The following is a 22,154-nucleotide window of genomic DNA, read 5'->3' on the forward strand; positions in this document are numbered from 1 at the left end:
AATATTCACAATTCGAATATTATTCGTGAATATCGCATATTCGCGAATTCGCGAATTTCGCGAATATAGCGCTATATATTCGTAATTCCGAATATTCGTTTTTTTTTTTTTTTTTTTTTTTTCACAGCACACATCACAGTGATCACCCCTCTCTGCTTCCAGCTTGTGTGGTGTAAAGAAGGCTCCAATACTACTGTGTGAGACTGCCGGACGTAAATTCGCATATGCGAAAATTAGCATATGCTAATCTTCGCATATGCGAATTTTCGTGTATGTTAATTTTGTATATGCTAATTTTCGTATATGTTAATTTTCGCATACGCGAATGTTCGCATATGCGAAAATAAAACGAGAATATTACGAATATGCGAATATTCGCGAATATATGACGAATATTCGTCCATATATTCGCGAATATTCGCGAATTCGAATATGGCCTATGCCGCTCAACACTACACTACACTACTGTAACACATAATAAAGGGTAAAACACTACATAAACACCCCCTTACATTGTCCCCCCAATAAAAATGAAAAACATATTGTACGGCAGTGTTTCCAAAACGGAGCCTCCAGCTGTTGCAAAACAACAACTCCCAGCATTTCTGGACAGCCACTGACTGTCCAGGCATGCTGGGAGTTTAGCAACAGCTGGAGGCACCCTGTTAGGGGTATTCTACGCCAGTGATTCCCAATGTCCACCCCTATGCAATCCCTAATTTAGCCCTCATTTATCCCTAATTTAGGCACTCTCTCACCTCAGAGCCCTGTCGTATTTCAAGGAAACTGTTTAGGGCCACATATGGGGTATTTCCAAACTCGGGAGAAATTGCACTACAAATTTTGGGGGCTTTTTCTCCTTTTGGACAATAGAAGGCGTCCAGCACCAAGAAGGCAGGTAAAATCGTGCTTCATTAGAGGTACAGAAAATAACAAAACAGCATAAAAGGAGCGTAGTGCCTACGCGTTTCGGGACGGTGTGCCCTTAGTCATGGCATAAAACATAGCAACACTGTGACCCTTTTAAAGCAGAACACATTATGGTCACATGATCGTAACTGCAGTGGCTGATTTTACAGCGGTTCTGACATAAACGCAAAAACATAAATACCCACATGGGACCCCATTTTGGAAACTACATCCCTCACGCAACGTGACAAGGGGTATAGTGAGCCTTAACACCCCACAGGTGTTTGACGAATTTTCATTAAATTTTGATGGGAAAATGAAAAAAAAAATGTTTTTCACTAAAATGCTGGTGTTACCCTAAATTTTTCATTTTCACAAGGGAAAATATGAAAAAAAGCCCCCCAAAATTTGTAACCCCATTTCTTCTGAGTAAGAAAATACCCCATATGTGGATGTAAAGTTCTCTGCGGGCAAACTACAATGCTCAGTAGAGAAGGAGTGCCATTGGGATTTTGAATAGAAAATTTGTCCGGAATTGAAGGCCATGTGTGTTTACAAAGCCCCCATAGTGCCAGAACAATGGACCCCCCCACAAGTGACCCCATTTTGGAAACTACACCCCTCATGTAATGTAATAAGGGGTACAGTGAGCATTTACGCCCCACAGGTGTCTGACAGATTTTTGGAATAGTGGTCCGTGAAAATGAAAAATGTTATTTTTCATTTGCACAGCCCACTGTTCCAAAGATCTGTCAAACGCCAGTGGGGTGTAAATACTCACTGCACCCCTTATTAAAATCTGTGAGGGGTGTAGTTTCCAAAATGGGGTCACATGTGGGGGGGTCCACTGTTCTGACACCACAGGGGGGCTTTGCACATGGCCCCTGACTACCATTCCAAACGAATTCTCTTTCCAAAAGCTCAATGGCGCTCCTCCTCTTCTGAGCTTTGTAGTTCACCAGCAGAGCACTTGACGTCCACACATGGGGTATTTCCATACTCAGAAGAAATGGGGTTACAAAATTTGGGGGTCATTTTCTCCTATTACCCCTTGTAAAAATGTAACATTTTGGGGAAAAAACTGCATTTTAGTAAAAAAATAAATGCTTTTCATTTACACATCCAACTTTAACAAAAAGTCATCAAACACCTGTGAGTAGTTAAGGCTCACTGTACCCCTTGTTATGTTCCTTAAGGGGTGTAGTTTCCAAAATAGTATGCCATGTGTTTTTTTTTTTTTTTTTTGCTGTTCTGGGGCTTCCTAATGCCCCCCAAAAACCATTTCAGAAAAATTCACTCTCCAAAATCCCATTGTTGCTCCTTCCCTTCTGAGCCCTCTACTGTGCCTGCCGAACACTTGACATACACATATGAGGTATTTCCTTACATGAGAGAAATTGGGTTAAAAATTTGGGGGGGGGGGGGGGCATTTCTCCTATTACCACTTGTAAAAATTAAAAAAAACTGGGTCTACAAGAACGTGCGAGTGTAAAAAATGAAGATTTTGAATTTTCTCCTTCACTTTGCTGCTATTCCTGTGAAACATCTAAAGGGTTAACACACTTACTGAATGTAATTTTAGATACTTTGAGGGGTGCAGTTTTTATAATTGGGTCATTTGTGGGGTATTTCTAATATGAAGGCCCTTCAAATCCACTTCAAAACTGAACTGGTCCCTGAAAAATTCAGATTTTAAAAATTTTGTGAAAAATTGGAAAATTGCTGCTAAACTTTAAAGCCCTCTGATGTCTTCCAAAAGTAAAAACATGTCAATTTTATGATGCAAATATAAAGTAGACATATTGCATATGTGAATCAATATATAATTTATTTGGAATGTCTATTTTCCTTACAAGCAGAGAGCTTCAAAGTTAGAAAAATGCAACATTTTTCAAATTTTCATCAAATTTTTGAATTTTTCACCAAGAAATGATGCAAGTATCGACGAAAATTTAGCACTACCATAAAGTAGAATATGTCACGAAAAAACAATCTCGGAATCAAATTTATAAGTAAAAGCATCCCAGAGTTATTAATGCTTAAAATGACAGTGGTCGGATTTGCAAAAAATGCTCCCGTCCTTAGGGTCATAATGGGCTCCGTCCCCAAGGGGTTAATGGGCTGGTGTCTGGTTCTCATAGGCATCTTATGTCTGGAATACTAGAGAATATTTTTTCATTGTTGTATAAATCTCCATGACATTTAAAATGTTTTCCTTTATATAAATAGGGCAGATTATTGGTATGAGTGCTCCCTATCATTCACATCACCTAATTATATTTCTATGTAAACTTCTGATAAAATAGCACTTACATATGTTTTACTGGGATTGGACAATTAAAGGGCTTATCCAGTGATTTTTATTTTTGTATTCTATCTAGGCTGGCGCAATAAAAATAATAAACTTTAACTTACCTTTTGACAATCCTCCGGTGCCACTGGAATAACTTTCTCGTCCACCAGCCTCAGGCTTCTTCTGGCATCTCGTGCCTGACACATAACACTGAACGGAGCTAATCGGTGGCTGCAGCGATGTCCCCTCTGACCTAGTGATAGACTAAGCAGCATGTCATGTAACGGGCACCGCCCAGCCTTCTTCCTGGTGTCCAGGCCCGTTGCATTACACTGTCACTCATCCTAACAACAGTCGAGGCCTTGGTTGGTCATTAGCTCAGTTCAGTGCTATGTGTCCGGCACCAGAAGTCAAAAGAAGACCAGAGCTGAATACAGGAAACCAATTCCAGCGGCATCGGGAGAGTGGCAAAAGTTACATTTGTGCAGCCCAGGAAGAATGCTAAATATTTTTTTTTTTTTTTAAATCACTGCATAACCCCTTTAAAAACTGTTATTACATATTAATTATATTAAAATCTTTGGGATTGCCAAAGAGAACAGAATAGAACTCAGCTTTCTTCATCAGTCTTAGGCTGGGTTCACATACAGTCATGGTCATGAATGTTTGCACCCCTGAAATTTTTCAAGAAAATGAAGTATTTCTCACAGAAAAGGATTGCAGTAACACATTTTGCTATAAACATGTTTATTCCCTTTGTGTGTATTGGAACTAAACCAAAAAAGGGAGGAAAAGAAGCAAATTGGACATAATGTCACACCAAACTCCAAAAATGGGCTGGACAAAATTATTGGCACCCAATAATTAATATTTGGTTGCACACACTTTGGAAAAAATTACTGAAATCATTGGCTTCCTATAACCATCAATAAGCTTCTTACACCTCTCAGACGGAATGTTGGACCACTCTTCCTTTGCAAACTGCTCCAGGTCTCTCTTATTGGAAGGCGCCTTTTCCCAACAGCAATTTTAAGATCTCTCCACAGGTGTTCAATGGGATTTAGATCTGGACTCATTGCTGCCACTTCAGAACTCTCCAGCACTTTGTTGCCATCCATTTCTGGGTGCTTTTTGACGTATGTTTGGGGTCATTGGAAGACCCAAGATCTCGGACACAAACCCAGCTTTCTGACACTGGGCTGTACTGCACGACCCAAAATCCATTGGTAATCCTCAGATTTCATGATGCCTTGTAAACATTCAAGGCACCCAGTACCAGAGGAAGCAAAACAACCCCAAAACATCATTGAACCTCCACCATATTTCACTGTAGGTGCTGTGTTCTTTTCTTTGTATGCCACATTCCATTTTCGGTAAACAGTAGAATGATGTGCTTTACCAAAAAGCTTTATCTTGGTCTCATCTGTCCACAAGACGTTTTTCCCAGAATGATTTTGGCTTACTCAAGTTCATTTTGGGAAAATGTAGTCTTGCTTTTTAATGTCTCTGTGTCAGCAGTGGGGTGCTCCTGTGGGGTACTCCGAACTATCCGTCATATAAATGTTGACGGATAGTTTGCATTGACACTGATGCTCCCTGAGGACAGCTTGAATATCTTTGGAACTTGTTTGGAGCTGCTTACCCACCATCCAGACTATCCTGCATTGACTCCTTTCATCTATTTTCCTCTTCCATCCATGCCCAGGGAGATTAGCTTCAGTGCCATGGGTTGCAAACTTCTTGATAATGTTGTGCACTGTTGACAAAGGCAAATCTAGATCTCTGGAGATGGACTTGTAACCTTGAGATTGTTGATATTTTTCTACAATTTTGGTTCTCAAGTCCTCAGACAGTTCTCTTCTCTTTCTGTTGTCCATGCTTAGTGTGGCAAACACAGACACACAATGCAAAGACTAAGTGAACTTCTCTCCTATTTATCTGCTTTCAGGTGTGATTTTTATATTGCCCACACCTGTTACTTGCCCCAGGTGAGTTTAATGGAGCATCACATGCTTGAAACGATCTTATTTTTCAACAATTTTGAAATGGTGCCAATAATTTTCTCCAGCCCATTTTTGGAGTTTGGTGACATTATGTCCAATTTTCTGTTTTTTCCTCCCTTTTTTGGTTTAGTTCCAATACACACAAAGGGAATAAACATGTGTATAGCAAAACATGTGTTACTGCAATCCTTTTCTGTGAGAAATACTTCATTTTCTTGAAAAATTTCAGGGCTGCCAACATTTACGGCCATGACTGTATATCAGGCTTCTGGCCGTTTACCCCTCGGCGTGCTCCGGAGGGAAAATTGATGCTAGAACTGGTCCCATTCACTTAAAGAATAGCTATCACTAAATAAAATTTCCCTATTCCCCCTCCCCATCTGTCCCTGACCCTAACTACATCTATCCCTGTCTGAATTTCTGCCCAAATCCCCATAAAAATACCTTTGGAAAAACGGCTGCAGGAGCTCAGAGTTGAGCTATCTGGTGAGGGCAGGAAGTGGGCGGCCCCGGCAGGTGCGACGTCATCTGAAGCCTGGCCGGGGCTCTCTTCCGCCCGTCTCCTCTCTCTTTCCTGCAGCTCGCGTGCTGCAATGAATGAGGAGAGGGAGATGCAGGGGGCGGGGATATTAAAATTTTGCGCGCCGTGCGCACATGATCGCTGTACTCACTCTCTGCCTGTATAGGAAACAGGCAGAGAGCGAGCACAGTGCTTGTGTGTGCGTGGCGCGCGAAATTTAAATATCCCCGCTTCGGACCACGCTGGGCCACGTTGCCGGGCCAGCGTTGGTCCAAACGTGCTGAACGTCACGGGAGGAAAAGTAATCCTGAGCCATATAGGGTGACACCTAGTGGCCAGGTTTACAAACGTAAAAAACACATATAAAACATGATTTAAAAAAAAAAAAAAAAATCATAACTCTTTCAATTTTGCACCTAAAAATCTGTATTATGGCGTATTTTTTACGCCACCAATTCTACTTTGTAATGACATCAGTCATTGTACCCAAAAATCTTCGGCGAAACAGAAAAAAAATCATTGTGCGACAAAAAAAATTTTTAAGTGCCATTTTGTAACTTTTGGGGGCTTCCGTTTCTACGTAGTACATTTTTTGTTAAAAATGACACCTTTTCTTTATTCTCTAGGTCCATATGGTTAAAATGATACCATACTTGTATAGGCTTGATTTTGTATTACTACTGAAAAAATAATCATAAATACATGCAGGAAAATTTATATGTTTAAAATTGTCATTTTCTGAGCCCTATAACTTTTTTTTTTCCATGTTCAGGGGGCTATGAGGGCTCATTTTTTGCGCCGTGATCTGAAGTTTTTGTCGGTACCATTTTTGCATTGATCGGACTTTTTGATCGCTTTTTATTCATCTTTTCATGATATAAAAAGTGACCAAAAATACTCTATTTTGGACTTTTGAATTTTTTTGCGTGTACGCCATTGACCGTTCGGTTTAAAAAGCGTTATATTTTTTATTATTCGGACATTTCCGCACACGGCGATACCACATATGTTTATTTTTATTTACACTGTTTTTTTTTTTTTTTTATTCTTGGAAATGCCAGGTGATTCAAACTTTTATTAGGGGAAGGGATCATTGAAAGGCTTAATTATTTTTTTTACACTTTTCTTATGCCATATTATAGCCCCCAGGGGGGGCTATAACATTGCGTGTACTGATCTTTACCACTGATTGATGCATTTCCATAGGAATGCATCAATCAGTGTTTTCGGCGATTGAATGCTCAAGCCTGGATCTCAGGCTTGAAGCATTCATTCGCCGATCGTACTGCAGGAAGGAAGGTAAGAGACCTTCCTCCTGAAGTACAGCTGTTCGGGATGCCGCGATTATACCTCGGCGATCCCGAACAGCTCCCTGAGCTAACCGGCACATTTTACTTTCACTTTTAGCCGCGCGGCTCAGCTTTGAGCGCGCGGCTAAAGGGTTAATAGGGCGCGGCACCGCGATCAGTGCCGTGCGCTGTTAGCGGCGGGTCCTGGCTTCACTATGATGCCGGGCCCACCGTGATATGATGCGGGGTTACCGTGTAACCCCGCATTATATCACGGAAGCGGGACTAGGGGCGTAAGTATATGCCCTTGGTCATTTACAGGTTAAAGGGGTACTCCGCTAGAAAAAAAAAATTTTTAATCAACTGGTGCAAGAAAGTTAAACAGATTTGTAAATTACTTTTATTAAATAATCTTAATCCTTCCAGTACTTATTAGCTGCTTAATACTACAGAGGAAATTCTTTTCTTTTTGGAACACAGAGCTCTCTGCTTACATCATGACCACAGTGCTCTCTGGTGACATCTCTGTCCATTTTAAGAACCGTCCAGAATAGGAGAAAATCCCCATAGCAAATATATGCTGCTCTGGACAGTTCCTAAAATGGACAGAGATGTCAGCAGAGATCACTGTGGTCATGATGTCAGCAGAAAGCTCTGTGTTCCAAAAAGAAAATAATTTCCTCTGTATTATTCATCAGTAAATAAGTACTAGAAGAATTAAGATTTTTTAATAGAAGTAATTTACAAATCTGTTTAACTTTCTAGCACCACTTGATAAAAAAAAAAAAAGGTTTCCACCGGAGTACCCCTTTAAAGGGGTACTCCGCCCCTAGACATCTTATCCCCTATCCAAAGGATAGGGGATAAGATGTCTGATTGCCGCGGTCCCGCTGCTGGGGAGCCCTGGGATCCCCGCTGCGGCACTGCGCTATCATTACAGCACAGAGCGAGTTCGCTCTGCACGTAATAACGGGCAATACAGGGGCCGGAGCATTGTTACGTCACGGCTCCGCCCCTCATGACGTCACGGCCTGCCCCTTTCAATACAAGTCTATGGGAGGGGGCGTGGCGGTCATCACGCTCCCTCCCATAGACTTGCATTAAGGGGACGGGCCATGATGTCACGAGGGGCGGAGCAATGACGTCACGCTGCTCCGTCCCCCGTATCGCCCATCATTACGCACAGAGCGAACTCGCTCTGTGCTGTAATGATAGCGGGGTGCCGCAGCTGCAATCTCAGGGCTCCCCAGCAGCGGGACCCTGAGATTGGATAGGGGATAAGATGTCCTTTGGATAGGGGATAAGATGTCTAGGGGCGGAGTACCCTTTTAACCTGTCAAGGGCCTATCTGTACGCCCTGAGTCCACTCCCGTTCTATAACGCGGGGCCATGGTGTGGCCCCGTGTCATAGCGGGTCGGGCCCGTGGCTAATAGCAAGCGGCACTGATCGCGGTGCCGCGCGCTATTAACCCTTTAGACACGGCATTCAAAGTTGAACGCCGCGTCTAAAGTGAAAGTAAATCATTACCGGTTAGCTCAGGTGGCTGTTCGGGATGTCCACGGTGAAATTGCGGCATCCTGAACAGCTGTGACACAGCAGGAGGGTCTGTTACCTTGCCTCCTGTTGTCTGATCGCCGAATGACTGCTCAGTGCCTGAGATCCAGGCATGAGCAGTCAAGCGGCAGAATCATTGATCAATGATTTCCTATGAGAAATCATTGATCAATGTAAAAGATAAGCCTGTGCAGTGTTAAAGGGGGCTATAAAATTGCAAAAAAAAGTGGAATAAAAAAGTGAATAAAGGCCATTTAACCCCTTCCCTAATAGAAATTTGAATCACCCCCCTTTTCCCATTTAAAAAAAAAACCAGTGTAAATAAAAATAAACATATGTGGTATCTGCGTGCGGAAATGTCTGAATTATAAAAATATATTGTTAATTAAACCGTACGGTCAATGGCGTACGCGCAAAAAAATTAAAAAGTCCAAAATAGCATATTTGGTCACTTTTTATATAATGAAAAAATGAATAAAAAGCGATCAAAAAGTACAGGTAAAAACTTCAGATTCAAACTTCACAATTTTAAACGTATAAATTTTCCTGCATGTAGTTATGATTTTTTTCAGAAGTACGACAAAATCAAACCTATATAAGTAGGGCATCATTTTAATCGTATCGACCTACAGAGTAAAGAGAAGGTGTCATTTTTACCGAAAAATGTACGGTGTAGAAACAGAAGCCCCCAAAAGTTACAAAATGAAATAAAAAATAATTTTTTTTTTAACATTTCACCATAGATTTTTGGGTAAAATGACTGATGTCATTACAAAGTTACAAAAAAGCCATCAAATGGATTTTTAGGTGCAAAATTGAAAGAGTTATGATTTTTTAAAGGTAAGGAGGAAAAAATGAAATGCAAAAATGGAAAAACTCCTGGTCCTTAAGGGGTTAACGTTAATCTAGCAGCATTATACATGCTCAACTTTAATTCACCGAATATACATTTATCACCAGCTCTGTGGCCCTTTTGCAGTTATCCCTGCACAGATGAACGTCCAATAGTTGCAGCTTAGTGCACTTTTGTACATACTAGTCAGTGCTGGGGTCCACATCTATTTTATTCATTTTTTTGTTACCTTGTGAGCAACACAGCACTTTCAGTGATAGTCGGGAGCCACATTTAATGCCAAAAATGTGAAAAATTTTAGATGTGGTGAAAGAGGAAATTGCATATGAATATTTCAGAGGGAACTTGACTTAATTATGCTATTAAAGGGATATTCTGGTCCAAGGCCTGTTTTACCTATCCCCTGTATTGGTGAGAATATGGTCATTGGGACCAATACTGAGCATCAAAATAGGGGACCCCCGAATCCTTCAACTACAAGACTGCGACTAGATAGAGTTTACCCCTCTACTTCATTTAAAGTATATGGTAGTAGTGAAAATAGCCATGTTACGCCGAGCGCTCCGGGTCCCCGCTCCTCCCCGGAGCGCTCGCTTCTCTCTCGCTACCGCAGCGCTCCGGGCAGCTCCACTGACCCGGTGCGCTGCGATACCGTCTCCAGCCGGGATGCGATTCGCGATGCGGGTAGCGCCCGCTCGCGATGCGCATCCCGGCTCCCGTACCTGACTCGCTCTCCGTCTGTCCTGTCCCGGCGCGCGCGGCCCCGCTCCCTAGGGCGCGCGCGCGCCGGGTCTCTGCGATTTAAAGGGCCACTGCGCCGCTGATTGGCGCAGTGGTTCCAATTAGTGTGTTCACCTGTGCACTCCCTATTTATATCTCACTTCCCCTTCACTCCCTCGCCGGATCTTGTTGCCATTGTGCCAGTGAAAGCGTTTCCTTGTGTGTTCCTAGCCTGTGTTCCAGACCTCCTGCCGTTGCCCCCGACTACGATCCTTGCTGCCTGCCCCGACCTTCTGCTACGTCCGACCTTGCTTCTGTCTACTCCCTTGTACCGCGCCTATCTTCAGCAGTCAGAGAGGTTGAGCCGTTGCTAGTGGATACGACCTGGTCACTACCGCCGCAGCAAGACCATCCCGCTTTGCGGCGGGCTCTGGTGAAAACCAGTAGTGACTTAGAACCGATCCACTAGCACGGTCCACGCCAATCCCTCTCTGGCACAGAGAATCCACTACCTGCCAGCCGGCATCGTGACAAGCCAAGTACATAGTACATGCTGGTGATTGGGAGTCCCAGCAGTCTAGAAAAATGCTTTAGGGTGCGTTCACACGCTATTACTAGCAGCGTGTTGCCCGCTGTGGGAATACCGCTGCAAGTTACGCTACCATTGATTTAAATGGGTCCACAGACAGTCCGTAATAGTGTCAGATTTGCGGACTGACCTCGGACCCATTCAAATTAATGGTAGTGTAACTCGCAGCGGGTTTCTAGCGTGTGAACACACCCTTAAACTAGAATTTTATATGTTTTTATTTTTTTTATACAAAGATAGGGAGAATACCTCATAAGGTCATAGATCAATCCTGCAAGTTACTTGTGGCAGTGCAGTAAGATGAAATGTGGTTGATGCTTTTGCTCACAGTCCCTTGATAGAAGCGCAAAAATATTTGAGTAGAACGGGATATTTTAACATTGTTGCAGATCAGGTGCTTCCCTCACAGCAGCTGTGCTCCCATCTGCCAATGGACTCTTTCGAAAATATAATGCTTTGTGCCACAAGGCTAGAAAAGTCCTGGAATAGTTCCAAAAACATGACAGGGATTTCGGCTTAAGGCAGTGGCCTCCCCAGCCAACAGATCTCAAAGGGCAATTAGGAATCTGTAAGATGAGAGAAACACTGTATTCACAGAATTCTAAAGAGAGTGCAAAGGACGTATAGAATTTATATATGTATTGGTGTTCCTTTATTGTGCTATGGATTCTATATACATTCTGGTGCCTGTAAATAGGGTATTGTTGGATAGTACTGAAATGTTGCTTCCATACATTTTTCAAATACAAGTCTATATTGGAGACAGGGAGTGCCTGGAAACACACACACAAGACACAGAGAGACAGTAAAATGACAACTCTGTTTGTGAAAGAGTTCAGCCCAGGGCTTTAAACACATTATAGATTGTTTACTACTTCATAGACGTAGGCTCCTCACACCAGTTCTGGAAGAACTGAAAATTATAGATTAAGACTGCAGAGCACAAATCTTCTGAAAAATGGCATATACAAGTCATATAATGGCAGCTTAAAGGGAACCTGACATCAGATTTTACCATATATTAATTACACTTGGGAAAGGTTTCCCTTAGTGGCTATCCTCTTCTACCTTTTCTAGTCCTGGCTGTAATCACGGCCCGAGTCACTGCTCTGTGCCCTAAACAGGCAGAGCAAAGCAATGACATGGGCCATGACTGGAATGTCAATCACGCTGAGTGGGTGTGATTACAGCCCAAGGAGACGGAACTAGGAAGGAGGGCTCCCAGCCCAGGGGGCTACTTGCGGGCCAGCGAGGAAAAATCGTATTAAAATAGATGTTACCATATATAATGCGTCACCATATATTATAGATGGTAAAATCCGATGTCAGGTTCCCTTTAATCTTAAAAGTACCTGGAAAAACAGGCATGCTTTAAGTGTGGTCCTGTGGGCTCATTCCATAAAGAATATATCTGAATACCAAGACCAATGTGCTTCTGAATAAAAGTTACAGTTTACATAGGGCCCTATTCTTTCTGGTCGGGTGGCATTGGGGCTGCTCTGCCAGTGGGGTCGTTACCCCCGTGGACCCTGGTGTTGCCGCGGTGGTGGTCGCTGATCAGTGCGGCACCATTTTATGCTAGGGATGAAAGGGACCCGCTACTTTCAAGTGGCCCTGATGTGGCTTGCGGGCTTGCACTTCATGATCAAAAAGTACACTAACAACCTGTTAGTTTAATACATTTTGCTTAGAAGCCTTAGTTCATAGTGCATGTGGCACATGTGCGACCATATCTGTTTTTTTTCTCTATTCTCTATTTGAAGTTAAAAGCTATACAGTCCTTGCCCTCTAAACTCTCGGAAAAGCCAATACATCTAATATTAGACCTACTCACCTTATCCCCTAGATCAGCACATTTCTACAACAAGATATAAATTACCTTAAGGGTAGGGTCACACAGAACGGATCCGCATCGTATTTTATGCAGTGGATCCACCGATGATGGACCCTACAGTGTGCCTCCAATTCGCCGCTAAGAGCAGACATACAGTGTTCGGCGCATGCACAGTATACTCGCACATATCGCGGCTGCTCTCGGCCTAGCTCAGGGAGCAGGTGGAGCTGCTGTGATGTCTGTGAGTACAGTGTGCATGCCATCGGCGACTTGCAGATCGCTGTGTGGCTGCTTGTAGCAGCGGATTGCCACTACAAGCAGGCAGGCACAGCTGGAGGCACACGCTAGGGTCCGTCATTGGCCGATTCGCAGTCTGCGGATATGCTGCGGATCCATTACGTGTGACCCTACCCTAATAGTATCTTTAATTTATTGTTTTCTCTTTAAGGGTATGTTCACACGTGCATATTTTCTGCTGCATAAAATATGCACTTGTGAACATACCCTAAGAATGTTTGTTCTTTCCCCAACTTCCATAAGCCTCCCCCTGAGCTTATCCATGTCCATAATTATGATGTGTAATGACGAGTGTAAATAGATTATAAGTCCATCCTAATGTCTCCAGTGGCTGCAACTAGATAATTAAATGTAAAATTGCATTTATGTACAGTAGACAAGACATTACAGAGTAAATATAGTGTCAAAGCCACACATTATAGACTCACAAGTTGTATGGCATATATACACTGCTCAAAAAAATAAAGGGAACAATTAAACAACACAATGTGTGATGATTCTGAGGTTGTGGAATCATTGTCGGTAGAATTACAAAAGGAGGGAAATACTGAAAAAAGAATACTTGGTGTAATCTACAGACCCCCTAATATCACTGAGGAGATAGAAGGTCGGCTGCATAAACAAATAGAGAGGGCCGCCCGGGCAGGTACAGTGGTAATAATGGGAGATTTTAACTATCCAGATATAGATTGGGGCCGGGGGCTGGCTAAAACTACAAAGGGGCGGCAAGTCCTAAATTTATTGCAGGATAATTTTCTGGGCCAGTTTGTGGAGGACCCAACAAGAAGTGATGCCTTGTGGGATCTGATCATTTCCAACAACGCAGAGCTGGTTGGTAATGTAACTGTGCGGGAAAACCTTGGTAATAGCGACCACAATATAGTTACTTTTGACTTAAAATGTAGAAAACAAAGACAGGCGGGGAAGGCAAAAACATATAACTTTAAAAAGGCAAATTTCCCTGTGCTGAGGGCTGCACTACAGGACATAGACTGGGGGGAGGTGTTGTCAAATACTGATACAGAAGGTAAATGGGACATCTTTAAATCAACTCTAAATAACTATACAGCTAAATATATACCAAAGGGGAACAAATATAAATGATTAAAACTAAAGCCTACATGGCTGACAAATGATGTTAAAAGAGCAATAAACAACAAAAAAATAGCCTTCAAAAAATACAAATCTGAGGGGTCAGCTATAACATTTAAACAGTACAAGGAGCTTAAGAAAATCTGTAAAAATGTAATAAAAACAACAAAAATTCAAAATGAGAGACAGGTGGCCAAAGAAAGCAAAACTAATCCTAAATATTTTTTTAGATATATAAATACAAAAAAACCAAGGACAGAGGATGTAGGACCCCTTAATAATGATAATGGGGAGGTTGTCACGGGCGATCAAGAGAAGGCGGAGCTACTGAATGGGTTCTTTAGTTCTGTATATACTATGGAAGAAGGAGCTGACATTGGCCAGGTCAGTGCTGGTAACACATCATGTACAGGTCAGTGCTGGTAACACATCATGTACAGGTCAGTGCTGGTAACACATCATGTAATGTACTGAACTGGCTTAATGTAGAGATGGTACAAGGTAAGTTAAGTGATATAAATGTAAGCAAATCTCCAGGGCCGGATGGACTACACCCAAGAGTTCTTAGAGAGGTAAGTTCAGTAATATCTGTACCCCTGTTCGTGATATTTAGAGATTCACTGGTGTCTGGTATTGTGCCAAGGGACTGGCGCAAGGCGAATGTGGTGCCAATCTTCAAAAAGGGCTCTAGGTCTTCCCCAGGAAACTATAGACCGGTAAGTTTAACGTGCATTGTGGGTAAATTGTTTGAAGGACTTATAAGGCATTACATACAGGAAAACATAGGGGATAATTGTATTATAAGTGATAGCCAGCATGGGTTTACTAAGGATAGAAGTTGTCAAACCAATCTAATTTGCTTTTATGAAGAGGTGAGTAGAAGCCTTGACAGAGGAATGGCTGTGGATATAGTGTTTCTGGATTTTGCTAAAGCATTTGATACTGTCCCTCACAGACATCTGACAGGTAAGTTAAGGTCTTTGGGCTTGGAAACTTTAGTTTGTAACTGGATTGAACACTGGCTCATGGATCGTACCCAGAGAGTGGTGGTCAATGATTCGTACTCTGATTGGTCCCCGGTTATTAGTGGTGTACCCCAAGGTTCAGTACTGGGCCCGCTGTTGTTTAATTTATTTATCAATGATATAGAGGATGGTATTAACAGCTCTGTTTCTATCTTTGCAGATGACACCAAGCTTTGTAGCACAGTACAGTCTATAGAGGATGTGTATAGGTTACAAGATGACTTGGATAGACTAAGTGTCTGGGCATCCACTTGGCAAATGAGGTTCAATGTGGATAAATGTAAAGTTATGCATCTGGGTACTAATAACCTGCATGCGTCGTATGTCTTAGGGGGGATTAAACTGGCAGAGTCACTGGTAGAGAAGGATCTGGGTGTACTTGTAGATCACAGACTACAGAATAGCATGCAATGTCAGGCTGCTGCTTCCAAAGCCGGCAGGATATTGTCAAGTATAAAAAGAGGCATGGACTCGAGGGACAGGGACATAATACTCCCCCTTTATAAAGCATTGGTACGGCCTCACCTGGAATATGCTGTTCAGTTTTGGTCGCCTGTCCATAAAAGGGACACTGTGGATTCAAACTTTTATTTATGATCTTTATTCACTTTTTTTTCACTTTTTTTTTGCAGTGTTATAGTTCCCATAGGGACCTATAACACTGCACACACTGATCTATTACATTGATCACTGGTTTCTCATAGGAAACCAGTGATCGATGATTCTGCCGCTTGACTGCTCATGCCTGGATCTCAGGCACTGAGCAGTCATTCGGCGATCGGACACCAGGAGGCAAGGTAGGAGACCCTCCTCGTGTCTAACAGCTGTTTGGGACGCCGCGATTTCGCCTCTGCGATCCCGAACAGCTCCCTGAGCTAACCGACATGGTTTCACTTTCACTTTAGACGCAGCGTTCAACTTTGAACGCCGCGTCTAAAGGGTTAATAGCGTGCGGCACCGCGATCACTGCCGCGCGCTATTAGCCACGGGTCCCGGCGGTTGTTAGAGGCCGGGCCCGACCCGCTATGACGTGGCCCCGCATTATAGAAAGGGAAAGGACTCAGGACGTACTGGTACGTCCTTGGTCCTTAAGGGGTTAAACCGCACGGTCAATGGCGTAAGCGCAGAAAAATTCAAAAGTCCAAAATAGCGTATTTTTGGTTACTTTTTATACCATAAAAAAATTAATAAAAAGTGATCAAAAAGTTAGATTAAAACAAAAATTGCACTGATAAAAAAAAAACGTCAGATCACGGCGCAAAAAATTAGCCCCCATACTGCCCCGTATGCGAAAAAATTGAAAAGTTATAGGGGTCAGAAGATGACAATTTCAAACCTATATATAACCTATAGTAAGACAAAATCAAACCTATATAAATAGGATATCATTTTAATCGTATGGAGCTACAGAATAAATCTAAAGTTACAAAATGGCATTTTTTTTCCAGTTTTGCCCCACAAATATTTTTTTTCTGGGTTAGCCGTAAATTTTGTGGTGAAATGAATGATGTTATTACAAAGTACAATTGGTGGCACAAAAAATAAGCCCCATATGAGTCTGTAGGTGTAGGTGATTTTTAGAAGGTGATAAGGAAAAAACCAAAAGTGCAAAAACTGAAAAACCTGTGGTCCTTAAGGGGTTAATAGGGTCAAACCAGGTGTCCTTTGTAGAATGATTTTTCCATATGTGGCCTGGGTTTGGAATGTCATTCATTATGTCATATATGTGCCTTTATAGTACTTAACATACTTTCAGTAACATTTGCACTAATGACTTCACATACATGGATATTGTATACTGCATTGTGAAGAATGCTATGCTATTATATGTCTGTATTTAGACCATATGTGAATGGCTCCCTACATTGCCTTCTGGCATATAATTATAGGCTGTCAACAATAAACTCTAAAATTGCTGTTTACTTTATGGTAGAATGTTTGTCTTACTAATTAGATAGCTGTTTCTGCAGTTAAATGAAGAGAGACTGATGGCATTAACCCTGGATTTTGCTTCGGACTTGGAATATAGCTACATGTGGGTATTTATTTTTGTATCTTTTGAATGTAATTTTTTAATATTGTTTTGTCATTTATGGTGTAAATAGACAACATTATAATGTACATTATATAAGGTGACACTCCAGCATTTTTGGACATATAATGCTAACTATATTCTAGCTGTATACTCTTTTTCATCTCATCTTAGTTGCATCCATACATTTTGGACCCTTAAAGGGGTTGTCTTAACTCACAAAGTTGTCCCCTATCCCAATCCATGGGCTTCATCACTCCATTTATGCTCTATTGGAGCCATAAAGGTAGCTGAACATTGTACTCTGCCATCTCTGAATATACCCATAAAGAATATACGGAGCAGTGGTACACATTTATGGCCTGCTGCTCCATTCTAACAAGAGGGTCCCCCGTTCTCAAGAACTTGAGGGCATCCCAGCAGGCAACCAACACCGCCCCCCACACCCCCCCCCCACACGTGATCATATTGTTATTCCCTATCCCCGTCCAGCTACCCCCTTCATGTTCCTCTGTATGCTCTAAATCTATAAACCTATAGAGTTCTGCTGAAAATAAAATTTCTGCCTTATCTTATATGCAAATTATCCCTCCTGCAGAAGGAAGAGAGCTTAGCTTTGTCTTTGGGCTAAAAGGATAAAGTTTCTCTGTTGGGAGATAGAGAAAAGGAGCAGTATAGAGCACTAAATGGCCTATAAGTCTTCACATGCCTTTTGGTGCCCAACTTAAGGAGACACTTTACCCTTACCCGATTAAAGATTAGGGAGCATAGTTGAAAGTAGGTGAGTCACTAAGGGTGAGTTCACACTGTTGTGCTCTGTCCAGTTAAGAGTCCTTTCGGCTCTTTTTTGCTACAAACGGCCACAAAAACGGGTTGGAGCTCAAAGGACTCCACAGGGTTACCACCAGGTCCTGACTGACAAAACGAAAATTATGTCCAGCACCAGAATGTGGATAAAAACGGATTTCTTTACTTAATGAAGACAGCTACATACATGAAATCTCTGATGCATTTCACGCTTTCGCGCTTAGTCACTCTTAGGCACTCTATAACTAAGCGCAAAAGCGTGAAAAGCATCAGAGATTTCATGTATGTAGCTGTCTTCATTCCATTTCACCAGGTCCTGACTGATCCCATTGACTTGAATGGGGTTGTAACGCTGAGCGCTCCGGGTCCCGCGGCTTCCTCGGAGCGCTCGCAGCGTTGTAGTAACAGCAGCGCTCCGGTCTCTGTCTCTGACCGCGAGCGCTGCTGTGTTCGTGTCGGCGGGGACGTGATCCATGGGACGGGTCAGACCCGTTCACGGATCGCGCCCCGTTCTACTCACCCTCCTCCTGTGACTGTCTCGTCCCGGCACGCGCGGCCCCGCTCCCTAGGGCGCGCGTGCCGATGTTCTGAGATTTAAAGGGCCAGCGCACCGTTAATTGATGCTGGCCCAATTAGATCTAATCACCTCCCTACACTATATATACCCACTTCCCCTTCCTGTCCCTGCTGGATCTTGTTGCCTTGTGCCCTGAAAAAGCGTTATAGTGTGTTCCCAAGCCTGTGTACCCAGACCTTCTGCTGTTGCCCCTGACTACGAACCTCGCTGCCTGCCCTGACCTTCTGCTACGTCTGACCTCGCCTCTGTCTAGTCCTTGTGTACCGCGCCAGTCTCAGCTGCCAGAGAGGTCGAGTCGCTACTGGGGAACACGACCTGGTAGTTACCGCAGCAGCAAGTCCATCCCGCTTTGCGGCAGGCTCTGGTGAACACCAGTAAATGCTTAGAACCGATTCCCCAGTACGACCCGCGTCATCGCCTCTCTGGCACTGAGGATCCACCTCCAGTGTCCTCATCAGCCGCTAGTCCGGACCCTGACAGGGGTCCATCGGAAATCCAGTAGTTTACCAGAGTTTAGCTGAGAAAAAGAACAGTGCATGCACTATTTTTTTTCTCCGCTAAAATCGGTTGGATTGCCTAAGCGAAATGTGAACTTAGCCTAACATAATTACAGAATTATACAACTCTCCTGACTCACACTGCCTTTCTCTGCTAACTGATTTGCCAGCTCTCTGCATGTAAGAGCTGAAAGAGAGAAGCCTATCAATCAAAAACAGGGAAGAGCAGTGCAAAAAACATCTCAGAGAATACAGTGGTGACTCTGCAGTGTGAGCTAGGGAAGTTTATAACTAAAAGTCATTATGTCATTTATCTGTCCCTTGTAATCGAATAGTACTTATGAGACTCATGGGAAATGTAGTCTGCAGAACTGCATATGAGACTACATTAGGGTGACCACATTAGGGGGACAGAAGAAGCGAAGATGACAGAAGATACAGTATATAGAACATTGATTAAAACTGGTATGAACAAGGCACACACAAGAGCCTTTGCATAATTTCAGAATTTCTAATAATACTGCATTTTCACAATGCGCTTTAACCCCTTAAGGACCCAGCCATTTTACACCTTAGGACCTGGCCATTTTTTTGAACATCTGACCACTGTTACTTTAAACATTAATAACTCTGGAATGCTTTTAGTTATCATTCTGATTCCGAGATTGTTTTTTCGTGACATATTCTACTTTAACATAGTGGTAAAATTTTGTGGTAACTTGCATCCTTTCTTGGTGAAAAATCCCAAAATTTGATGAAAAATTTGAAAATGTAGCATTTTTCTAACTTTGAAGCTCTCTGCTTGTAAGGAAAATGGATATTCCAAATATTTTTTTATTTTATTCACATTTCCAATATGTCTACTTTATGTTTGCATCATAAAATTGACGTGTTCTTACTTTTGGAAGACATCAGAGGGCTTCAAAGTTCAGCAGCAATTTTCCAATTTTTCACAAAATTTTCAAACTCACTATTTTTCAGGGACCAGTTCAGGTTTGAAGTGGATTTGAAGGGTCTTCATATTAGAAATACCCCACAAAAGACCCCATTATAAAAACTGCATCCCCAAAAGTATTCAAAATTACATTCAGTCAGCATTTTAACCCTTTAGGTGTTTCACAGGAATAGCAGCAAAGTGAAGGAGAAAATTCACAATCTTCATTTTTTAGACTCGCATTTTCTTGTAGACCCAATTTTTGAATTTTTACAAGGGGTAAAGGAGAAAATTTATACTTGTATTTGTAGCCCAATTTCTCTCGAGTAAGCACATATCTCATATGTCTATGTAAATTGTTCGGCGGGCGCAGTAGAGGGCTCAGAAGCGAAGGAGCGACAAGGGGATTTTGGAGAGTACGTTTTTCAGAAATGGTTTTTGGGGGGCATGTTGCATTTAGGAAGCCCCTATGGTGCCAGAACAGCAAAAAAAAAAACACATGGCATACCATTTTGAAAACTAGACCCCTTGAGGAACGCAACAAGGAATAAAGTGAGCCTTAATACCCCACAGGTGTTTCACGACTTTTGCATATGTAAAAAAAAAAAAAAAAATTTCACTAAAATGTGTGTTTCCCCCCAAATTTCACATTTTTGCAAGGGTTAATAGCAGAAAATACCCCCCAAAATTTGTAACCCCATCTCTTCTGAGTATGGAGGTACCCCATAAGTTGACCTGAAGTGCATTACGGGCAAACTACAATGCTCAGAAGAGAAGGAGTCATATTTGGCTTTTTGAGAGCAAATTTTGCTCGGGGGGCATGTCGCATTTAGGAAGCCCCTATGGTGCCAGGACAGCAAAAAAAAAACAACACATGTCATACCATTTTGGAAACTAGACTCCTTGAGGAACGTAACAAGGAATTAAGTGAGCCTTAATACCCCACAGGGGTTTCACGACTTTTGCATACGTAAAAAAAAAAATATTTCACAAAAATGTGTTTCCCCCCAAATTTCACATTTATGCAAGGGTTAATAGCAGAAAATACCCCCAAAATTTGTAACCCCATCTCTTCTGAGTATGGAGGTACCCCATAAGTTGACCTGAAGTGCATTACGGGCAAACTACAGTGCTCAGAAGGGAAGGAGTCATATTTGGCTTTTTGAGAGCAAATTTTGCTCGGGGGGGCATGTCGCATTTAGGAAGCCCCTATGGTGCCAGGACAGCAAAATAACCTCCACATGGCATAACATTTTGGAAACTAGACCCCTTGAGGAACGTAACAAGGGGTACAGTGAGCATTTACCCCCACTGGTGTCTGTCAGATCTTTGGAACAGTGGGCTGTACAAAATTTTTTATTTGCACAGCCCACTGTTCCAAAGATCTGTCAGACACCAGTGGGGTGTAAATTCTCACTGCACCCCTCATTACATTCCGTGAGGGGTGTAGTTTCCAAAATGGGGTCACATGTGGTTTTTTTTTTTTTTTGCGTTTGTCAAAACCGCTGTAACAATCAGCCACCCCTGTGCAAATCCCCTCAAATGTACATGGTGCACTCTCCCTTCTGGGCCTTGTTGTGCTCCCCCAGAGCACTTTACGCCCACATATGGGGTATCTCCGTAGTCGGGAGAAACTGCAATACAAATTTTGGGGGTCTTTTTTTCCTTTTACCTCTTGTCAAAATGAAAAGTATAGGGCAACACCAGCATGTTAGTGTAAACATTTTTTTTTTTTACACTAACATGCTGGTGTAGACCCCAACTTCCCCTTTTCATAAGGGGTGAAAGGAGAAAAAGCCTCCCAAAATTTGTTAGGCAATTTCTCCCGAGTACGACGATACCCCATATGTGGCCCTAAACTGTTGCCTTGAAATACGACAGGGCTCCGAAGTGAGAGCGTCATGTGCATTTGAGGCCTGAATTAGGGATTTGCATAGGGGTGGACATAGGGGTATTCTACGCCAGCGATTCCCAAACAGAGTGTCTCCAGCTGTTGCAAAACTCCCAGCATGCTTGGACAGTCAACGGCTGTCCGGCAATACTGGGAGTTGTTGTTTTGCAACAGCTGGAGGCTCCATTTTGGAAACAGTGGCGTACCAGATGTTTTTCATTTTTATTGGGGAGGGGAGGGGGGCTGTGTAGGGGTATGTGTATATGTAGTGTTTTTTACTTATTTTATTTTGTGTTAGTGTAGTGTACTGTTTTTAGGGTACAGTCACACGGGTGGGGGATTACAGCGAGTTTCCCGCTGCGAGTTTGAGCTGCCGCGCAAAATTTGCTGCATCGCAAACTTGCAGCCTGATACTCACTGTAAGCCCCCTGCCCATA

At 42.6% G+C, this 22,154-nt stretch overlaps 1 long non-coding RNA gene across 1 annotated transcript in view; it reads left to right on the forward strand.

Moving 5' to 3' along the window:
* The window catches only part of LOC130367742 (uncharacterized), a 429,675-nt gene that overhangs the window by 280,296 nt on the left and 127,225 nt on the right, over positions 1-22,154 (forward strand). The window contains exon 4 of the long non-coding RNA XR_008892153.1: positions 16,950-17,014. This is a non-coding gene — a long non-coding RNA (uncharacterized LOC130367742). The remainder of the gene's footprint in view (positions 1-16,949; positions 17,015-22,154) is intronic.

This window comes from Hyla sarda, chromosome 4, assembly GCF_029499605.1.
Source record: "Hyla sarda isolate aHylSar1 chromosome 4, aHylSar1.hap1, whole genome shotgun sequence".
In the NCBI taxonomy this organism is placed as follows: domain Eukaryota; kingdom Metazoa; phylum Chordata; class Amphibia; order Anura; family Hylidae; genus Hyla; species Hyla sarda.